Source organism: Mus caroli, chromosome 14, assembly GCF_900094665.2.
Source record: "Mus caroli chromosome 14, CAROLI_EIJ_v1.1, whole genome shotgun sequence".
Lineage (NCBI taxonomy): Eukaryota > Metazoa > Chordata > Mammalia > Rodentia > Muridae > Mus > Mus caroli.
This window is the reverse complement of record NC_034583.1, coordinates 81,414,245-81,437,104: the sequence shown is the minus strand read 5'-3', so window position 1 is coordinate 81,437,104 and position 22,860 is coordinate 81,414,245.

Sequence of the window (22,860 nt, the reverse complement as noted above, 5' to 3'; positions counted from 1 at the left end):
AAATATATCTTTTAAAAAAATTCCACAGAGTTTCACATAGGACCCATCAAATCAAATGTCAATATAAACTGTTATGTCTAAACATCTTGAGTTACCACTGGGCAGCCCTTCTTGCACCTTTGTGTGAACTCATTGTGGTTTTGGTGGGATTTTTTTTTCCTTTATAAGGTGATAGAAAAAGATGCCCATTGTTATAGTTCAGATAATTATGAGCTGTGTCCCTGCTCTGACCAGCATTAGGGTGTGTATTCAAGAAACCATTCTTGCTTAACTGAAATCCATGTTCATATGGTTTGTGTGGCGATTCCTGAACCCCAACAGGTGGCTCACTAGACCCAAATGCACTAAGTTCACAGTACAGTTCATTCAGGAAGGAGTTTTGAGGAAACAGCCAACACAGTAATCGGACATGTGGGCTGGTGAGATGGCTCAGTAGGTAAGAGCACCCGATTGCTCTTCCAAAGGTCCGAAGTTCAAATACCAGCAACCACATGGTGGCTCACAACCACCCATAATGAGATCTGATGCCCTCTTCTGGTGCATCTGAAGACAGCTACAGTGTACTTACATATAATAAATAAATAAATAAATAAATAAATAAATAAATAAATAAATAAATAATCGGAAAAAAAATTTCTTCACAGGAGTAAAGAAGAACTCAAGCTTTCCTACTAATAATTTGTTATCTGTGTATGTTTATTTTAGACTATCAAAGCCATGTCTCTTTCATCATATTTGTTTCGCATGAATATTAGAGAATACTTTTCAATATGGGGTTGAAGTTTAGTGAGTCTATGGGTCCTATAGTTAGACAAATGCAAGATTACATTTAGCATCTATGTTGGAATTCAACTCTCACATAGTTTTACTTATATCACTGTGGTCTAAATGAATGTGGCAAATTATATAAGCACTTATTAAAACACAAACTCAGTTAATGGGCATTTTAATAACTCCATTTCTGTTCTCATTCATATTAACACATGAATAATAAATACACCAAGTAGTTGCATGTCAATAAATTTGTACCCCATGCTGTTCACTTATAAAACTTTCAGTTTACCCATCACTGGTCCTGGCTTTTAATATGTAACAAAACTCTTAGAGTAGGCAAGTTCTTTTGTATCTTCTTCCTCCCCTTTTTTCCCTCTAAATTTTCCTATGTACCCCAACCACTATCCTCTTAATTCATGGCTTCACTATTAACTAATTTAATTGTTATTGTATGTACACATGTATATGTATACAAATATATTCATACACGCACACACACATAGACTTTTCCGTCTGCATAATGTTACTTGTATGTATATTTTCAGGGTTGAATGTGGCATTGGATGATGGATTGGTATTATTTTCTCTGGAGAAAACCAAATTACCTGCTCCTATCTTTTACTATATTTTCTAATCACAGTTTCCCATCCACAAATATCCATGAACTCAACACCTCACTCACTCAAGTCACTCAATTCCACAAGATATCTTCCTCTGTCTCTCTGATTCACCAATTCTCTGTCCTCTCTGTCTCTCTGTCTCTCTCCATATATATACACTATATGTATATATATATATTAGAAATCACATAGGCAAACAATAAAAACAGTTTTTCAAATAAGTTAGAAATACATCAAAATACATCAAGATATATTGACTGCTATGTTCTCTATTGTGCTAGTGTAATTTATAAAAGTTTATCCATCTGGTGATATTGAATACTTTGTCATTTTGTTATCATTTTAATTCTACTTACCATGTTTTCCTTGGACTAATTGGGACTATAATTTTAAAGTTGCATTGTTAATATATTGACCAGGATTTTTTTTTTTTTTTTTGAGACAGGGTTTCTCTGTATAGCCCTGGCTGTCCTTGAACTCACTTTGTAGACCAGGCTGGCCTCTAACTCAGAAATCTGCCTGCCTCTGCTTCCCCAGTGCTGGGACTAAAGGTGTGTGCCACGACACCCAGCTTTGACTAGGAATTTTACTGCTTGAATTTCAGGAAATAATTCAGGAGTTCAGTATTTTCCTATGCCATCTACATGTAAAATCTATAAATGCTATTTTAAAATTTTATTAGATTACGTTCTGAGAGTGATACTTAGAAAAACTTAATTATGCTTTCAGCAAACTCACTACCAACACAATACCTACAACTTTGTTAAGAATTGTTACTAAAATCATTAACATCATTGAACATATATTGATAACACCTGTTGTATTCATTTGCTTATTGATTAGTATATCATTAATTTTTTTGAATAAATATAAAAATATTCAAATTAAAGTAAAAAGATATTCACTCTTAAAGTATCAAAATTGGTGAATAAAAGGTATTCTTGTTGAGCTAAAGAAACATTTTCTGAATATATAAGTATATATGAAAATAAACTATGAATCTGGATTTGTCCTGGTTCAAAGTTTAATTTGAAATAGTTTTAGCAAGAGGAGATGCTTTATACATGCCAGAAATAGTAATTATTCAACATTTAATTGTATGCTTAATTTTCAAACTATTAGAAATGTTTAAAGCATACTGGAAAAAGGATATTTTCACTGGAACATGGCAAATTCTTCATTTATAAAACACTCTGAAAAAAATAACAGAGTGATAAAAACTACCGGAGAAAATAATTTGTAAATTACAGAGTAAGTGGAGTTTAGAGATCAACAGTAAAGGTGTTAGATACAGATTCCCAGACAGAAGACGATGCTTAACTGAGATGGGGAAGAATGAGTTCCATAAACGTTTGTTACTAATTTAGAACTTAAAGAACATATAACACTTCAAGATTGAAAGAATCCAGAGGGAAGAAATCCTGGTTTGAAATGAAGAGCAAATTAAATAAAATCAGAGTTAAAATATTAACTTGGAGGAAAATGCAAAGAATTAATGAAAGGAATTAATGAAATTAATATCCTTCACATTCATAAGAATATAGTGTCACACTAGGCACATTAGAATTGTATTACATGGATAAAACATGTATCAGTGCTAAAATATCAAGAAATTAAATAAACTTAGCAGAATGCTCCTTTAGTACCAATATTCAATAAACAAAATATGATACAATTCAATATTACTTTACTATTAACCACTTTCATGTCTGTGTACATGTGAGTGTGAAGGGCCTATATTTTTCAAATTAATATTGTTTTATTTCATAATTTTTATTTGTCCCATTGCTTTTTCACAGATTTGTGTTCTCTTCATCACGTCCTAGTATATTCATGAGAATACATATATGTTCCTTTGTGGGATATATTATTTTTGGCAACACGCATTGTTGACACATAGTTAGAAGCAAGCTATGTTATATCATATATAGCATGTACTCGTCAAATCAATTAGAATTTATATCTCATAATCCTCACACTGACATCTATTTCCTTTTTAGAGACATGTTTAATTAATTCAAAAGGAACGTTTGCCTCCTATGCATGCAGCGCCTATCCTGCTGGGTTCGTAGACCAATTGTATGACACAAGGAAGGACAGCTTCACCAGAAATAATGAGATGGCTCCAAAATAGCTCAGGGATTCAGTCACTTTAAGAGGTCTTGCTAAATTAGGATCCTCACAAGTGAGTCCTATTATTAATTGTCCAAAGGCATATTCAGACTATTGACTTGGTGACAAGTCCTAGCTTTTCATAACTACAAATAGGAATGTCTCTTTATGATAGAAACTATAAGTTGCATGGATAAAATTTACTATATATTATACAATTACTAAATTTTTCCACAAGAGTTATCTATGTATCCAGAATTTTAATTTTTTTCTTTCAGCATTTATTTAAACATAGCATATCTTCAGTGTTTGTGTTCAATTATGATTTTATGTAATTTGAATATGAATGAAGTGTAACAATGTACACATTAAAAGGCACTTAATATTTCATATCATTTATAATTATAAACAAAGATACCATTAGGCTGTTATGGACAGATTATAAAGGGTAAAGGGCAAAACAACAAGGTATAGGCTTATATTTTTCAAAATCTATTTTAATAAGGGCTTTAACCTCCCAGTCCACCACCCATGAGAGGTTTTGAAAAGAAAAGATTAATAATACAAAAAGGATGTGGACTTGTTTAGAAATAATTCTTTGGGGTGATTTCAATCTTTGTTGTCAGGATAGTAACAGTTCAGTTCAAGGAGTAGAGCAAGCCACTTGCAACCCCATTCACAAACTAGCAAGGGCAGTTTGATCCAGAAGAAACTGCAGGCCTCTGTCAATTGGTCTGAGTCCTCAGAAGGAGCATTAATATGCCTGAACACCACCAGAAGTTCTTGGGTATATTTCTCTCTAGCAAGTCAACATGATAATGACTAGGGAAGAAATCAAGGCAAACCAATGCTATAGAATTGTCAGTGAAGACCACCATCAGCAAAGTCCATTAATGACCAGAAAAGAGTGCTAAAGTAAAACAATGCCACACAGCATCCTCGATTTTCTATTGGGTTATGTTTATACCCTTTCCTAATACCATGTCCCCTCTCTCAAGTGCTTGCTTTAGCAAAACATAGCATGCCCCTTTTCCAAGGCAGATTTCAGATAAACACCAAATGTCTGTTCTCAACAAAACATCATCTCAACTGTTTGCTTCAGAACAACAACAACAAAAAAATCCTCTCTTAGACAGATTCCAGAAAAAACATCACATGACAAAACTGAGTCTCCATAGGAAACAGAAATATCCACTTTACCAAGACACCAACTACTAATGAGAATCTGGAAAGAAAGAGAGAGTGAGAGAGAGAGAGAGAGAGAGAGAGAGAGAGAGAGAGAGAGAGAGAGATTTTTTCCATTACTGGCAGAATTTTTAAAATGTTTGAAAGTTTCTTAGAAAAACATTTCTTTTATGTGGCCTAGTACTTATGTACTTTGATGTTTAAAGAATAGTGTTAGAATATTATATCCATATATAAACACACACACACATAATACTCAGTGTTTTTCTTAATTAGTAATATGTGAAGACAGCCAATAATTTATCAGGTAAATGAATAAATCAATAGTGGTGCATACAAAAATAGAAAACTACGTATCTGGAAAATATGAGTGACAGTTCTGAGAAGACATTGGGACATGTTTAGGAATATATAATACTATTTAGTGAAAGAAGCTGATCTAAAACTGTTGTAGGATTCATGATACTAATTCTTTGATAGTTTGAACAGGAAAGTGGACATGGTCAATTTATCAGTAACTATTATCCCAAAATATAAGGATATGTGTAACATAAAGGGAAAAATAAGTGAATAGAAAATAAGATTTTTAGGGCTGTAATTATTTGATACTCTAGACATGGATACAGGGCATTTTATGCTTGTTAAAATTTAGAATATGGTAGAAGAACAGTTCAGTGATTGAATGTACACCTCTCTAACTGAGGACCCAAGTTCAGGTATAGCTTTACACGGAACTTACATCTTGGGCTTCCACAGGCATCTACACTCACCTACAGATACCCAGATATATACATAAAATACTTTTAAGTTAAAAAAAAGAACCCAGACTATATAGCAGAAAATTAATCTTACTATTACTTTGTGCTTTGGTTAACAACAACAACAACAACAACAACAATAATAACAATAATAATAAATCAATATTTCTCAAATTTAACAAATATAGTGTACCATATCACACATATCAGAAAAAACTTGAATCAGTGAGGGTAGGAGAAAATATACTATGCTTTCTGCATTTTCAACTCTATAAACATAACATTTCCAACATTCAAAACTTATAATCTTTAAAGTAAAGTTAAAGATATTACCAGAAATTTTTGACCTTACAATAATATGAAATATGATAATCCTAGGGATTCTCATCTGTTGTGTAAAAGGCCAAAATTGTGTTTAAGAAAAAGTCTTGCTGTATTAGTTTGAGATATAAAATAGAGCCAAGTAGAGGGATTAAAAAGAAGAGATAGAGTTGTAATGTTATTGTTTAGAAACTTATATCCACTTTCTCATGGGTGGTATCCTTACTTTGAAAGAGCACCATTTGCTTTGCAAGTCTAGACAATTTAGGCTCAATGAATCAGTCTCACCAAACTAGACCTCAGAATTTAAATAATTTAGAAAATCCCATTGAAATTGGTTGATATCACTAATAATTTTAAATTACAGTGATAACAGAAGCCCTGATGATTTTCTTGCTAGATTTCCTGTTGGTAAGTTTTTAAAACTCATTTTTGTTGTTGTTGTTGTTGTTGTTTTTGTTAAACATCTTGTCTTAAGGCCTTACCATTAGGCTCTGATATCCATCCATCACATTAAACTTTTATTTGCATAGCTGAAGCTAATTTCTGCTGCATAAAATCAAGGATGTTAAAGACTTCTGCACATTTTTATTCCATATCATCCCTACAATTTTATAGGAAATTTAGAAGAAAGCAAGTCATAGAACAAAATATTGTAAGGAAATCCATTTTGGCAAGTTTTTTTTTTTTCACAATAACAAAAAGAGTTGTCACAAAAATGTGATGCCAAAATTCTCTGTTATGAGACTTTATTAGAAGAGACACAAGAGCAATTGTTTATTCTTGTTTATGTTATGTTATCCATAAGAACACATTCTGAAAAGAAAGATTGAAGCCAACTTGAATGAGTGCTTCCATCAGAAACAAATACAACTTCTATTGCTGGAGGTTGACTAGAGGAATAGAATAGAATGAATATATAGAGTGGCTTACAGGCTGTGGCCCAGCAAGTCCAACAATAGCTACCTACAAATGGAAGGTCCAAGAATTTTAGTAGTTATTCATTCCGTGAACCTGGATGTCTCAACTGTTCTTTAGTATATTCCAGAGTAAAAAGAAGTAGACTCTGTAGATAGCTTTCGGTAAGATGGCCAATTTTATTATATTAATCCTGCCAATCCATGAGCATGGGAGATCTTTCCATCCTTTGAGGTCTTCTTCAATTTATTTTTTCAGAGACGTGAAGTTCTTGTCAAACATCTTTCACTTGTTTGGTTAGAGTCACAACAAGATATTTTAAATTGTTTGTGACTATTGTAAAGGGTGTCATTTCCCTAATTTCTTTCTCAGCCAAATTTCCTTCTAGCTTCTGAGTATAGGAAGACTACTGATTTATTTGAGTGAACTTTATATCTGGCCACCTTGCTGAAGTGGATTGGCAGGATTAATATAGTAAAAATGGCCATCTTGCCAAAAGCAATCTACAGATTCAATGCAATCTCCATCAAAATTCCAACTCAATTCTTCACAGAGTTAGAAAAAGCAATTCTCAAATTCATTTGGCATAACAAAAAACCCAGGATAGCGAAAACTATTCTCACCAATAAAAGAACTTCTTGGGCAATTAGTATCCCTGACCTCAAGTTGTACTACAGAGCAATAGTGATAAAAACTGCATGGTACTGGTACAGTGACAAGTAGGTAGATCAATGGAATAGAATTGAAGACCCAGAAATGAATCCACACACCTATATATGGGCCTTATTTGTCCAGATACTGAAGCCTAGTGAGGAAGTCAGTGCCTTTGCCAGTTTAGGGACCTGCCTCGCTCACTTGAGTACTAGAGTGACTTAGCATGACCTGCTTAAGCCCACCTTTGCCTAGCTATCAGTGATATAGAATAACTTCATTGGCCCTGTAAGTCACCACATACCCCTTATCACCCTTCTCTGTCTCCTACATCATCTTACTCCACCATGCTTAGTCCCTGACAGACACTGTTGAACCAGGTTCCCTATTCTTGCCTGGACCTACCTGCAAAGAGTCAACACCTATTGTCACTTGATCTTGTCAAAGGAGCAAAAACCATCCAGTGGGGAAAAAAGCACCATTTTCAACAAATGGTGCTGGTTCAACAGAGGTCAACATGTAGAAGAATTCAAATAGATCCATTCTTATCTCCTTGTACAAAGCTCAAGTGAAAGTGGATCAAAGACCTCCACATAAAGCCAGATAGAAGAGAAAGTGGGGAAAAGAACTACAGCACATTAGCACAGGGGAAAATTTCCTGAACAGAACACCAATGGCTTATGCTCTAAGCTCAAGAATTGAAAAATGGGACCTCATAAAATTGCAAACATTCTGTAAGGCAAAGGACACTGTCAATAGGACAAAATAGCAACAAACAGATTGGGAGAAGATCTTTATGAATCCTATATGCAATAGAGGGTTAATATCCAATATATATATATATATATATATATATATATATATATATATATATATATTCTCAACTGAGGAAACTACAAGGGCTGAGAAATACCTAAAGACATGTTCAACATCCTTTGTCTTCAGGGAAATACAAATAAAAGCAACCCTGTCATTCTACCTCACACCAGTCAGAATGGCTTAGATGAAAAATTAAAGTTCCGAATATGCAAGATTCAATTTACAGACCATATGAAGTCTAAGAAGAAAAACCAAAATATGTATGCTTCAGTGCTTCTTAGATGGGTGAACAAAACACTCACAGGAAGAAATATGGAGATAAAGGGTCGAGTAGAGACTGTAGGAAAGGCTACCCAGAGAATACCTCACCTGGGGATTTGTCCCATCTACAGCCACCAAACCTGGACATTATTGTGGATGTTAGGAAGTGCTTGCTGATTGAAGCCACATATGACTGTCTCCTGAGAGGCTCTTTCAGTGCCTGAAAAATACAGAGGCAGAATCTTGTAATCAATCATTGGACTGAGCTCGGGGGTCCCTGATAAAGGAGTTCAAAAAGGGACTGAAGGAGGTGAGGGGGTTTGCAGTCCCATGGAGGGATCAACAATGTCAACAGGTCAGATTCCCTGGAGCTCCCAGGGACTGGATAAACAACCAAAGAATACAGATGGAGAGAATCACTGCACTGGCTGCATATGTGGCAGAGGATGACCTTGTTGGACATCAGTGGGAGGAGAGGCCCTTTGGTCTGAAGGTTTTCAATGCCCCAGTGTGGGGGAGTGCTACAGCAGGGTGAGAGGACAGGGGTGGGTGGGTGGGTGAGCATCCTCATCATGGCAGGGGGAGGAAGGATGGGGGATGGAAAAGGAAAGAGAGACCTGGAAAGGGGAAATATTTGAAATATAAATAAAGAAAATATCCAATAATAAAAAATATTCAAATAACTTGAAAATTAGATCACATGCAATATGATTTCACTGATTTACGATTACTGGTGGATCACATATTAGTTTCAATCAACTTTGCTACTGTCCACAAATTTGTTCTCAGCTTGTCTTATTTTGTTTAGCATTGTAATTTACACTCCTATCAGTTTCCTTTACTATAAGTAACATTATTTTGTTGTCTAAGGCCAAGTAAAACTTAATTTTATATGTATACAAACAAAATAAAACAACAAAAGCAAACAAACAAATAAGAAGTAGACTCTAACACCAGTGGGGAAAAATCGACCTGCTAGTGAGATCAATTAATCAAAACCAGGGCATTTTCCCTTCTTCCATGTCTTTATAAACTCTGCCAGCAGAAAGAGTACACATGGAGGCACTCAGAGCACCAGCAGCCTATGTGGCAGAGGATGGCCTTGTTGGACATCAGTGGGAGGAGTGGCCCTTGGGACTGAGTGGGTTCAATGTCCCAGTGTAGGGGAATGACAGGGAGGGAAGATGGGTGGGTGTGGGAGCACCCTCATTGAGGTGGTGGGAGGGGGTAAGTGATAAGGGGTCTCCAAATGGGAGACCTGGAAAGGGGATAAGATTTGAAATGCATATAAAGAAAATATTCAATAAATAAAAGAATGTATGGCCAAGGTTAAAGGTTGATCTTACAACATCAAAATATCTGGATTGTATATGAGTTTTCACACTTCAAATATTCTGATGATTAGATGTAGGTCTTCCTACTTCAAATGATTTAATTAAAAAATCTTAAATATGTTAGATATTTGGGTTCTAGTTAATTTCAGATATAGTCAAGGTGATAACCAAGACTAGCCATCACATGTCCACTCCTTGTCAGCCTGATATGCAATCTTATATCCTATGTCATTAATAATTTCTAAATGAACCTGTTCATAATTTTGCCTAACATTAGATATAACTATTCCATGTATAATAGCAAATTCATTATCTATTTAACTAGGGCATATTTATACCTAACAAAACTATCCCTCATGCATCCACAAATTCATTGTAAACTTAGAAAAGTACCAATTTTCTTGAAGGACATAATTTTATTATCTCAAGCTTAAATATTATAAAATATAATATTTTCTTAATTGATATTACATCACATGATGAATCGAGGGAGGGAAATCTCTACAAACACATTCTCTACAAACACATTCTTATCAAAATAGTACTGTCAGTTCTAATCCGCATTTGTTTTGGCAACTGGGCACATGGTCTTAGTGCCTTTAGATAGAATTCATAACTGCCTTCCTCTAGCACTCATTCTGTATTTTCTTCACCGTAAGTAGGCAGCTCAGCAGGTCTTCATTTTTTTTTTTTCCTGGAAGAGTCATCCATACATTCATGGTCATTGTGACTGGATTAGGTTGTTGTAGTTTCCTCTTGACTTTAATTGCAAGTCATAATAGCACCAAGAGATACTGTAAATATTCCAGACATTATATTACTTACTTTAATTGTGGAGAATCAATCCATTTTCCCTTGGTAGTGTGGATCAATCACAGCTCCTAATACTGTTATTTCTTTCTTACTCTGTTGGCTTAAGTCATCAGTATGAGCTACAAGTTTAATAGAATGATTGTTGTAGCTGCTCACGGAAGCCCTCCTAACTAGGAAAACAAAATTCTAGGTCAGATGAAATTAAGGTAAAGGTAACAGGAAGCAAAGCTTTTCATAGTGGGTCACTAAGGGTGACTTATTAGAGTGGTTCATAGGCTGTACTCCACCCAGTCCAGCAATGGCTGGGTACAAATGGTCTACAAATGTACAGTCCAAGTATTTCAGTAGTTATTCAGTCTAGGAATTTGGGTGACTTAGCTGGTATTCAGCATATGCCAGAATCCTGAAACAGAATAGGATCTAATGCCAGTGAATGAGTGTATTTCTAGTGAGACATCAAGATAAAGCAGACAAAGAGAGAGCAAACTTTATTCTTCCATGTCCCTTATGAATTTTCCTCCAAAATTCTGTATTAAAAGGTGTGTATATTCTCATATAAAAATCTAGAATAAAAGAGAGTCTTCCAATGTCAAATGGTTTAATAAAAATAAAATCCCCATAGATGTGTCCATCCTCTTAGCAGTCAAGTTGACAACTAAGAGTAAGCAGCATCCCACTGGAACCCTGACTCCATAAGGTCCTTGACTTGTATGAGAACAAACTTGACTCTTTGGATAGTCTTTTATGTTCTACAAGCATATTAACACAACTTAAATTAACAGAATAACATTAATATTTGCAGGCAGATTTTGTGAAGTCAATAGAGATAGTCACCTAAGATGTCACTCATAAAAGAAAATCAAAAGTTTTCTCTTCTTAAAAATTAAGTCTGGGAAATGGGGCACTGTAGAGATTGCTACTCATTAACATTTCATATTATATACTGTTCTGAAACTTTTGCCAATTTGCTGCAAACATATCTTCATTAAAGAACTGTCAAACTCTTTATTAATATAAAATGTCTCTGGATCCTTGAGGCAATTAAAGTATTAGGTACAAGGGATGGAAACAAGAGAATAGACAGGCATTCTTAAGTATATATGATAATAACACTTACATATGAATACAATTTAGTAAGATAATTTAAGTTCATAAAATATTATATTCTATGCTGAAATAAATGAGTCATTTAATGGATAAACTCTGGATCCATAACTCCACACCCCCACTAACTTCTATAATATAGTTATCTTCTTGAAAAGGCAGAATATATTAAACAAAATTGAAATTATCAAAAATAAGAAAAATAAACTATATGCTTTGTGTCATAATGTAAAATATTATACTTTATTTAGAATTAAGTATAGAAGAATGATGTAAAATCACTGTTCAATAGTCACAATCTAAACCAACCCCAGCCATCCTCACTTACAGATGCCCACCATTAGATGGTTTTAGCATTGACTTGATTGGTAAACTGATTTAGTGAGTAAATTCACTTGCCTCCATATTAACCCTGACTTTGACCCTATGCTGTGGTGTAGGAGTGCCACCATAGTTGAATATCTTTATCTAGCAGTCCTGTTAGCCATATAGTTATCTGATTGAAGAGATACTAATAAATATCTTGCACTGGAATAATTCCAGTGCATTGTCATTTAATTTACATTCTGCCCCTAGTTACAACAATATTATTAAATGATTTCTCTCTCATAAAATGGAGAGTCATGGAAAAGATTCCACAACGCTAAAAGAAATAATGTACTGAAAACATTTTTGCATAAAATACCAAAGAAAAACAAAGCAAATGACTATATCATATCAGTATAAAATCTTTGAAAAAAGGTACATAAAAGTGAATACCTATACGGGGAGGGAGAAAAGGGACTAATTTAATTAAAGGCTCTAAATAGGAATTATTTCATATGAAGAGATATAGATATTCTATCTGTACTAGGATGTAAAATTAACAATATTTTGTAGTAGATTAAAATTTTATAGGCACTCTGCATATGTTACAGTTGTGTGGCTTGGTGTTTTGGGGGTCTCTTAACAGTGGGAGCAGGGGCCATCTCTGTCTAGTTTGTCTGCCTTGGGAGCACTTCTACACATACTAGGCTGCCTTGTCCAACCTTAATGTGAGGAGAGCTGTCTATTCTTATTATAGCTTGATATGCCGTGCTTCTTTGATAACCATGTGAGGCCTGTCCTCTTCTGAAGGGAAATGAATGAGGATTAGACAAGGGGGAGATAGCTTGGGGGTGTTGTGGGCCATGCAGGAGGAGAGACAAATGGCTTTTGAACTCATGGAATGTGGCCCAGCAGTTAGCACAGCCATGATACGCCTGTCTGGGAGAGGCATAGGTGAAGGAACACATGTCCTGAGGATTTCGTGCTGTTATGGAGTTTAGCTCTGCTTGTTGCCTTTGCATCCCTCTTAATCTAAGAGTTATGTGAAAACTCTTAGAGGACTTCCAGGCCCTCATTGGGCCGTATCACTGACACTCACATCTGTAATGCTTGATCTCTCTCAGGAATTGAGGCCTGAACAGATTAATGATTGAATCGCCACCTTAGGAAAGAACTTAGAAATGTAGATTACCAGCAATGACCACTGTCCTAAGAAAGCATTTGAAAAAATAAATTGTTAGTGTAGCTAGCTGGTTTTGTTACTGGTTAAAATATAGAAAATTGTAGGGAACAATTTGACTTTCAGAAAGGCACACTATTAAAGCCACCAGAAAGTCACAGTTGCCAGGAAAGTAAGGGGATCCCTGGATGCAACAGGGATGACATTAGTATAAATACCCAACAAAGTGGAGAGAGAAAATGTAGAGACTATATCCAGAGGTTAGAACTAGTCCCCAGTTGAGGGATGGGGGCACATACCATCTCCAAAATTTTAACCAAGAATTGCTCCTGTCAAAAGGAAATACAGGGACAAAGAGTAGAGCAGAGAATGAAGGAAAGGCCATCCACAGAATGCATCAACTGGGGATCCATGCCATATGCAGACACCAAACAGACACCAAGTGATGCCAAGAAGTACTTGCTGACTGGGACCTGATATTGCTCTCTCATGAGAGGCTCTGCTAGTGTCTGACCAATACAGATGTGGATGCTTTCAGTCAACCATCAGACTGAGCATGGAAACCCCAATGGAGGAGTTAGAGGAAGGACTGAAAGAGCTGAAGAGGCTTGGTACCCATAGAAAGAACAACATTATCAACTAACCAGACACCCCAGAGCTCCCAGGTACTAAACCACCAAGTGAGAGATGGGGTTGCTGTTGTTGGCATTCTGTTTGGACTCTACCCACACAGATACCTGGCAACAGTGTGGTATGCTCCTCCCCATGGTTATCTGGCAACAGCCAGGTAAGCCTGGCCCTATAAAAGGGGCTGCTTAGCCCCTCCTCTCTCTCTTGCCTCTCTTGCTCTCTTGCCTCTTTCCCCCTTGCTCCTCTCTTCCCAACAAGTCAGAAAACAAGAACAATGTGTTGGAGCTCACTCCATGTACCAACTCTGTGTGTGTGTGTATATATATATATATATATATATATATACATATATATAGTATTTATATTGTATATATATGTATGTATATATAGTTACTATATAACAATGAAAAGTGATGTATAAAATTTGGTTATATGGTGCAATTATTTTATTAGGTATATTTGCTAGCAAAAATTTCATGTTGTACAATAAAATAATTTTATAAAAAGTTGCATAAAATGCACATATATCTCTTTGAAAAAATTCCATAATGGAGATTGTTATTTCTCTTAAATTTTTATATAAAAAGCAATGTATTGTAGTAAAATTACTAATAAAAATACTACACAGCTAAGTGAAGATAGACAGTGAAATAGCTACTTAAATATATATGTCTAGCCCCAGACTCTACATATTTTCATGAATTTCTATGTAGCTAGAATATTTATTCTGAAGCTTGGGACTTTCATAGGATATTAGAATTAAATATTAATTACATTTTATACATATATCTACCATAAAAATATTGATGACAAAGTTGAAATTAAAAAAATTGTTAGATGTATGTCTTTCATAATTTATGTGTTCTGTCTCTTGCCTACAGTCTGCTAATTATCAGCTACTTTCTGTAGGTTAGAAACATGACCTCTGTAAATGACAGAGATCAAGAAAGTACAATCTGCTTGTAGTGTGAATTACAATTGATTCTACACAAGTAATCTCTCCAATATTGTGGCGCTAGCTGAACTGTGTCACCAGACAGAAAAACTGCTAAGGTCAAGCAGATTAAGGAACACAGACCCACAACTGGCACCACAATGTGCACCTTCTCAGTTGATGCATACCACAGCTGGAAGCCCACAGAGACCCCTATCAGAACTCCAGATTAAACAAAGACCTTGAGTAACCCCTGGCACTTGGCCCACCAGCTTTTGGCATTAGCCCAAAAGACCCAGACCTTCCCACTGTGAAGACAGACACTCTGTCTTTTTCTCACTTTTCTTTTCAGGCCGAGCTACTACACTGACCCTTGTCTAAATTCAGGCAGCCCAACTGACCGTTAATCAGGACTCTGATCACTGCTCCTACCCTGGCCCTGCCAGTAAGGTGCCACCAAGCCCCAATGCTTCTCTTTCCACTCTAATTTTAAGGTTTACAAAAAACAACCATCTCCCAACCTTGCCTTCTGGCAATATCAGCCAAGACAAAACACACAAGAGGATTTGGGGGAGTGGGGCACTCACTGCCTGCTAGAGCAAATGGCCCCCAACCTCAGCCTGGTAGAGCAGGCTCCTCCCCCTCCATCTACATGAAAGTCCACCAAGTAAAACATAAGGGGTAAGATCTTGTTTCTGAAAATTTAAAAATAAACCACACCTGAAATCCTTAAACCCAAAATTTTCATGCTTGTTTGTTTAAATGCTTAATTGTATTCCTAACAGAAACACTTGAAATGATGTTTGTGATTTTTAATCCAAAATTGCTCTAAAATTTTTCAATTTGCTTAAAATTTCTTTTAAGCTTCAAAAACCATATTTTATCTACCTCCTAGAGATCAAACCAACTACATTAATAACTAATTTTTAATCCTTAATTAATACAATAGTACGGTCTACTTAAGCCAGTTTCTTTTCAGACAAGCTGCTTCTTTCTGCCTATCACAGATACATAATTAATATGGTATTTTCTTCCTCAGCTTCCTAAAGCAGATGAGTTCTCAATTCTTCCCTCTGCTTTCCTTAATACGACACAGGTAACTTGACACTGAAATGATCCCTTCCAGGACTAAAATTCCTTAAACACTCCTTTTTTTATAGACCATAGCAACAGACCACCAATGGGTTCCCAACCAAATTGTTATAAGCTTAACATATACAACACTTGCCCTGTGAACACAGGACACTGCTGGGATTCTGCTTCTCTGTTATGATTATTGTGCAGATTTTGCTCCAGAAAAAGGGGAAAAGACAGTGTTGTCAGTACAGGTCAGATGGAAACTGACCCTCCATCTCCTTGCACCTGCCTGGGGCTGCGACACTGCTTTTGTCCAGACAAATCATCTGACTGAAGACTTTTGAGACAAGCAGACACTAAGATCCCCAGATGACAGAAGCTTTGGTTCCTTCCAGTGACAGATGAACTCCCTTGCCAGAGCCTAATAGTTACCAAACTTGGGAAACTTACATGATCATAAGGAAAATGTTATGTCAAAATAGATAAATCAAATGTGGTTCAAGACCAGTCTTAATGCTCACACAAGCTCTGTAAAACTTACTCTCAATTTCAATCTGTGGAACCATTAATTGCTTCAACAATCCCTTGTCATCCTAGCCCACACTCCTGTCTCCCTCTGGCTTATGTTGTTTTATGCCTATGGCTTTTGTTGTGTTTTATTTTATTGCTGAGTCCCCACCCCATCCAACATATTAACTATAAATAACATAAGATACAGTGACACTTCCCCTTGGAAAAGAGAGAGAGAGAGAGAGACAGAGAGAGAGAGAGAGACAGAGAGAGACAGAGAGACAGAGAGACAGAGAGACAGAAACAGAGAGACAGAAACAGAGAGACAGAAACAGAGAGACAGAGAGAGACCGAGAGACAGAGACAGAGACAGAGACAGAGACAGGGACAGAGACAGAGACAGAGACAGAGAGACAGAGACAGGGACAGAGACAGAGAGACAGAGAGAGGAAAAAGGAGAAGTGGTGGGGCAAGTTGAACTATGTCACCAGACAGAAAAACTGGAAAGGAACCCTTGCAATTCTGATAATTGAGATGAGAACTGTAGGCATTTGAATCCGGACCTGATTACTGTCCTGGAGCCGGTGACCACTAGACCTAAAAGATATGTCTTAGGCACCCTTTTTACCATGAATAAACAGTTTGAACAATCAAGGACTGTGGTCCCCTAAAACAAACAAACAAACAAACAACAACAACAAAAACCTATGGCTTGGTGGAAGCATTCCTTACCAAGTTGCACTGCCTAAGTCTCTTGCAAAAGGCCCTTCTGCACTTCTGACACTCACCCAGAACCACAGCCTTGGCCCCACCCTGTGACTTTTCTCATCCAAAGAAACATGGGCTGAGGCCCCATCTTAGGCTCTGTTCTGCATCTCCTGAGTGGGTGTTTATGTGTCAGGAGCCCAGCACCCTGACGATGGCAAGGAAGGAATGTAGTCAATCGTAACCCTGAGTTGCATCTCCCAGAGCATCATTCACACAACACAGTGGTGAGGAGAAATGCAGACCCACAGAGTAAATATAAGTAGAATTAATAAAAGTATACTTTTGATATTGATATTAAATATTCTCCTAAACCAAACTTTAAATATCATGCTACTATTGGCAATAGCCTGGAGCATCATGAGCATTATTATGTTATAGCATTATTATATAAGTTCTCTCTCTCTCTCTCTCTCTCTCTATATATATATATATATATATATATATATATATAATCTATGTTATCATTACTCATACGATGTGAATTTTAGAGAGCTGTCATCTTGATATTCATTATTTTTTATAGCAACAAAAGTAGAATGAATGAGTAAACAGACACTTTAATACTACCATTTAAAATAGCATCAGAATAATTCTACCAAAAGTTGTTTCATGATTATTATTAATTTCTGAATCTTTATCTAAATTGAGAAATATTTGGAGGTGAAGCTTTTGTCACATTTTGGCTGAGTATTATATTTAATTTATTCAATTTCCTTTTTCTCTCTGTATTATACTGGAATTTGAAACATCTGAATATTCTTGAAATGTAATATTGATCTGAACTGTCTGAACTGTTCTCAGTTATTTTCCTTGATTTTCTTTTCAGTTGCATAACTCCCAAGGATATGTAGGAAGTATGAGAGAGAAATATTGAGCTTATAGACATTTCATAGAAGAAATAACTTCACATTATTTCTATATGTTTTTATGTATTTGAGAGTACATTTATTTAAATTATAAAGCATATAGAGAATAGAAAATAATCTCCTAGTGGTTTTTAAGGTATATTTTAGTGCTGAAAATTTTCCTTTGTAAAAATATTATTCTTAAATATTAAATGTGTTAAATCTAGATTTTTATATGTATTTGGAACGAATTTACATAAGTATTATATTTCTTAATATTTTTTGCATAAAAATATATAATTGTCTATTTAGCCTTGTCAAAAAAATGGAAATTGATGCTACTTTCAGATATAACTTTTAATGACTAGATTTAAAACTTTTACTTTCTCTGTATTTTTTTCTGTTTTTGGATAGAACAATTTGAGTGCTCACTGCACTATTGTGTTTTATTAATCCCTACTTCCTCTCTCTTACTTTTATCTCAATTATCTTTCCAGACTGACAGGCAAACTTCATAAACTTCAGCAATGAAAAAGCGATTCATACATATAAATTTTTATGCATAAAATCTAATGAGAAGTGATAAATATATATCAGTTAATGTAAAATTTTGATGAATATGTCACCCTTACTATTTTGGTCTTCTTTGTTTCTGCATAAAAAAATGTCACTGTAAGACTTCACTGACAAATACTGTTTTAAATAAGAGAATATGTAGAAAAACTGGCTAAACTTTCTACTTTTAAGAATATCATCAACTTCATTGTAAAGTATGTCTATTTATCAACATTTAATACCTATAGCAAATTTTAGACCACTTTCAGAATATTTTTTCCATAATTTAAACTTTCTTGATGTAGAACCTAGCTCCCTATAGGCAGTAACAACAACACCATGCTGATGGTGAAAATTGTAGGTTGCTTACAAATGTTGCAATGAAATCAAAAGGAAGATTAAGTGCTAAAACATCAGAGTATGAGACAGTGAAGAATATAAATCAATGAACATGTAGTTGGGTATGAGATAACAATGCTAGCCAGATGATAAGGGAGAAGAATACAAGCCAGTAAAGGCAGGCCAGTTGGCTCTCAAAATCAAGAGAGAATATGAGGACACCATTATCTTTCCTTAATTATTAATTCTAATGTAACTAAGTTAAAAAGACTGAGTTACCAACAATGATGTGTTTTAACAGGAAGCTTTCACCTAAATGACACCCCCAGACAACCCAATAAACAAGGTGCCAAATATAAAGTTACCAAGAAAGCAACTGCAATTTAAAGGTTAAGATAGAGTTAACTGTCTACCATGGCTGATCATGTAAACATGACAACAAAAAATAATGTGGCCTAGTTAATAGCAAAACTCATGTCTGAAATTTCAGAGGTAATAACACTGATAAATAAAACCAATGAAAATCGAAACTCCCAAATAGAAAATCAGTGAAAAGCACAGAGCAGAATTTCAACCATACTTGTCTGGATGAACTGAGCTTACAATGTGCTTCATCATCTCTCTAGTTGAGCCAGGGCTATACAAATGTAATGTGTGTGACATGCATTTTTAATTATTTTTTATGCATTTTGATTTGTACATGGCAATCCAGAGAATTGACAAATTTCATAGCAATTACCTCAAGACTCTCAACTGAAGAGTCTCTGGATTCATACAAAATATCACAACCCGTTTCCCCTTCCACCACTCATCCTAACTTCCACTGTCACCTCCCATTTATATGTCCACTCCATTTCATCTTCAAAAGAATACAGGCCTCCATTAAACACCAACTAACAGGACTAAATAAGATAAAAAATTAAAAGGGGGAGACCCTTCTTTGGAAACTGGACTAGGCAAACCAATAAGAGAAAATGAGTCTTAAGTACAGGCAGAGTCAGAAATATACTTGCTCCCAATGGTGTCTCACAAAAACACCAATCTGAGAGCTATGCATGGATCTATGAGGGGAAAGCAAAACACATTCAGAGGGTGACCTGGTGCATGAGGGGATGGGAACTGGAAGAAAGTGGTAGTAGTAGTAGAAGAGAGGGAAAGGGAGAGGTAGAGACAGACATACACACACAAAAACAGAGAGAGAGAGAGAGAGAGAGAGAGAGAGAGAGAGAGAGAAAGAGAGAGAGAAAGAGAGAGAGAAGAAGTATAGTCCCAGCTGTGAGACCATATAATAACTGCTAAGCTCAAAGTTTCTCCCTGGATCTTGGAGGAAAGCCTATTTATTACGTATACTTTCAGCATTTTCTAATTCCTCTTAAGGATGCTAGACCATAGACCAAGTTTTAATATCACAGAAATTTAGTACTTTATACTAACAATACACACCATAATTAGTGTTCACTCTTCTTCTACATGGTTATTTTTAAACTATTTTGTTTGGAAATTGCTATTGTTTAATTTCATTAATATATTGTTTCCTATGACTTTGACTTTAGTTTTGATTCCCAATATTACAATGAATGAAAACACTGACACACATTAATAGTTTTCTAAAGCCTTTGAAAGTTGTCTTCTTGCTTCATTGAAATCAATAAACATTTTGCTAAGAATTATTAGAAATTACTGCATTCTTTGCCTAGATTTTGTTACACTGTAAATATTCACAAAGTTTTCCTTTAAAAAAGGGCGCAGGCAGGTGTGGTGTCGCACACCTTTAATCCCAGTACTAGGGAGGCAGAGGCAGGCAGATTTGGATTTCTGAGTTTGAGGCCAGCCTGGTCTACAAAGTGAATTCCAGGACCGCCAGGGCCATACTGAAAAACCCTGTCTTGGTGGAACAAAAAGGAACAAAATTGTCTGCCAACTGTATCGGAATGTGTTTCTCCAGAATTAACTCTAAATGTTAAAACTAGGCTTAAAAAGTCTTGAAAGTCAGAGCCTTAGATTATGCCCTTTCCAGACTCCCACAGGATGCTCTACCTTTCCTGTTCTGATGTAGACAACCACTTAGAGATACTGACTACCTTGTAGGTCACTAGTCTATAATCCTAGCTCACATTTTATCATTCTTTCTGCCTCTGCATCTTCAGCATTTGCCTTCAGAACTGCATCACAATTATCTGTTGTAAGGATTAGAGCTCATCTTCCAGATATTTCTTTCTCTAAATGTTATTTCTAGATCCTTCAAGCTTACTAAATTTCTTCTCCTATGAGTTCTAGACTTGTGTGTGTAGCTGTACCATTTCAAATCCAAGGCTGTGTTTTAATGTTCTGTTCATCTCTATGTTTATATGTTAGTTCACCAATTTCATTAGCTCAAGGAAAAGTCACATTCATAATTGCATTATCAGCAAAGAACAACAGTCCTTCCAGAATTATTTCCACACTTGTCACAAATAGTTGCTGAATTAATGAAGAGATATATGTCCTCCCTCTTGAAGTACTAAAAACGCTGATCATTAAATATTTATGTAAAATGTGACTAAATTGTTAAAATGTGAAAGATATAAATTAGCACACCAGGAATTGAGCAGTTTCCCTTGCTTTCTGCTCAATTAACACTTGTCCAAATGTTCTTTTAAACGAACACTGAATCTAAATCTGTTTAAAAGCAAACACACACACACACATATAATCTGTACAAAAGAAAACTAACATAACTATTTTTTTTGAAATTTTGATTCTGCTTTTGAGAAATTTTAGCACATTTAAATAAAGACAATTCTAAAAATGTGTTATTTTACTAGATACTATAAACTTTCCTCCTTTAGAAAAAATAACTTAAATTGTTTAGTATTTTACAGTAGCAACCATAAAACTTAGCACACTCTTTGTCTTCATCGGCATCATTTATTTTTCCAAAATACCTTCGTGCTCATCAAAATCACTAAGGAATTTATTTAATGTCATAGCTTATTGTCTAAATCAGCTTCTTATTCTCTAATAATCTTATTACTCAATATTGTAGCAAACTTTTGTGCAGCTCTAGGGTACTTTGAACTGTTTGTATATCTGAATATGACCTGCTCCTCTTCTCTTACCACCAAAATGCTAGTACTATGGACATATTATATACCTGGTGCTGTCAATGGAACCCAGAACTTACTGTATGTTAAGAAAGCAGTCTACAAATGTTACATCCATATTCTGTGTTTACTTTAAATGCACATGTTCTTTCATTTACAAAGAGAGAAACAACTTCAAATATTTTGCTTGTTTCAATTATCTCCAAATCTTCTAGCAGAAATATGATGATTAGCATGAAACTATTCCTTCAAGGCAAAGCACGAAGTTATCACTTTTCTATAAGTTCATACTCTGAATGTGTAATTCCACATAATTTATGTTTTTCTCGTTCAACAGTTTCTATTTTATTAATAATGTTGGTAGTAGTAGTGTGTATGTGTGTGTGTGTGTGTGTATGAGAGAGAGAGAGAGAGAGAGAGAGAGAGAGAGATTTTCACATTACTTTTAGGTAAAAAAAACTAACAGTTTATTATTATATTTTTATTTTCAAAATTATTAAAATAACCCACACTAATAACATTAAAATATTTAAATAAATCATTTGATAAAGTATTATAATGTTTTTCTGGCTCTGGTAGAGTGTATATTTAACCCCAGAACTCAGACAGAAGAGTCAGACAAAGTTTCATGGCTTCAAACCAGCCTTGTCTATCACAAGTTCCTAGACATCCACAACTTGTCTCCACAGAAAAATAAAAGTTGTTTGGGAAGAAAAGAAAAATGGTAAAAGTTTTATTGTTGTTTTCATGGCATAGGAAAGTCTTCTCCAGTCCTAAGAATGTTGAAAAGCAAGAAGAAGAATTTAGGAACTTAGCAGAACATTAAAGACAAGAATAAACTAAGATTGTATCTTAAATACTATAAAGTGAAAGACTCCAAAACTCCCAAAGGGAGGCACTTACTCAAGCCTCGGGTCAGCCGCGCACCCAAGAAGACACTGAGACCGAACTTAAGATGTATAG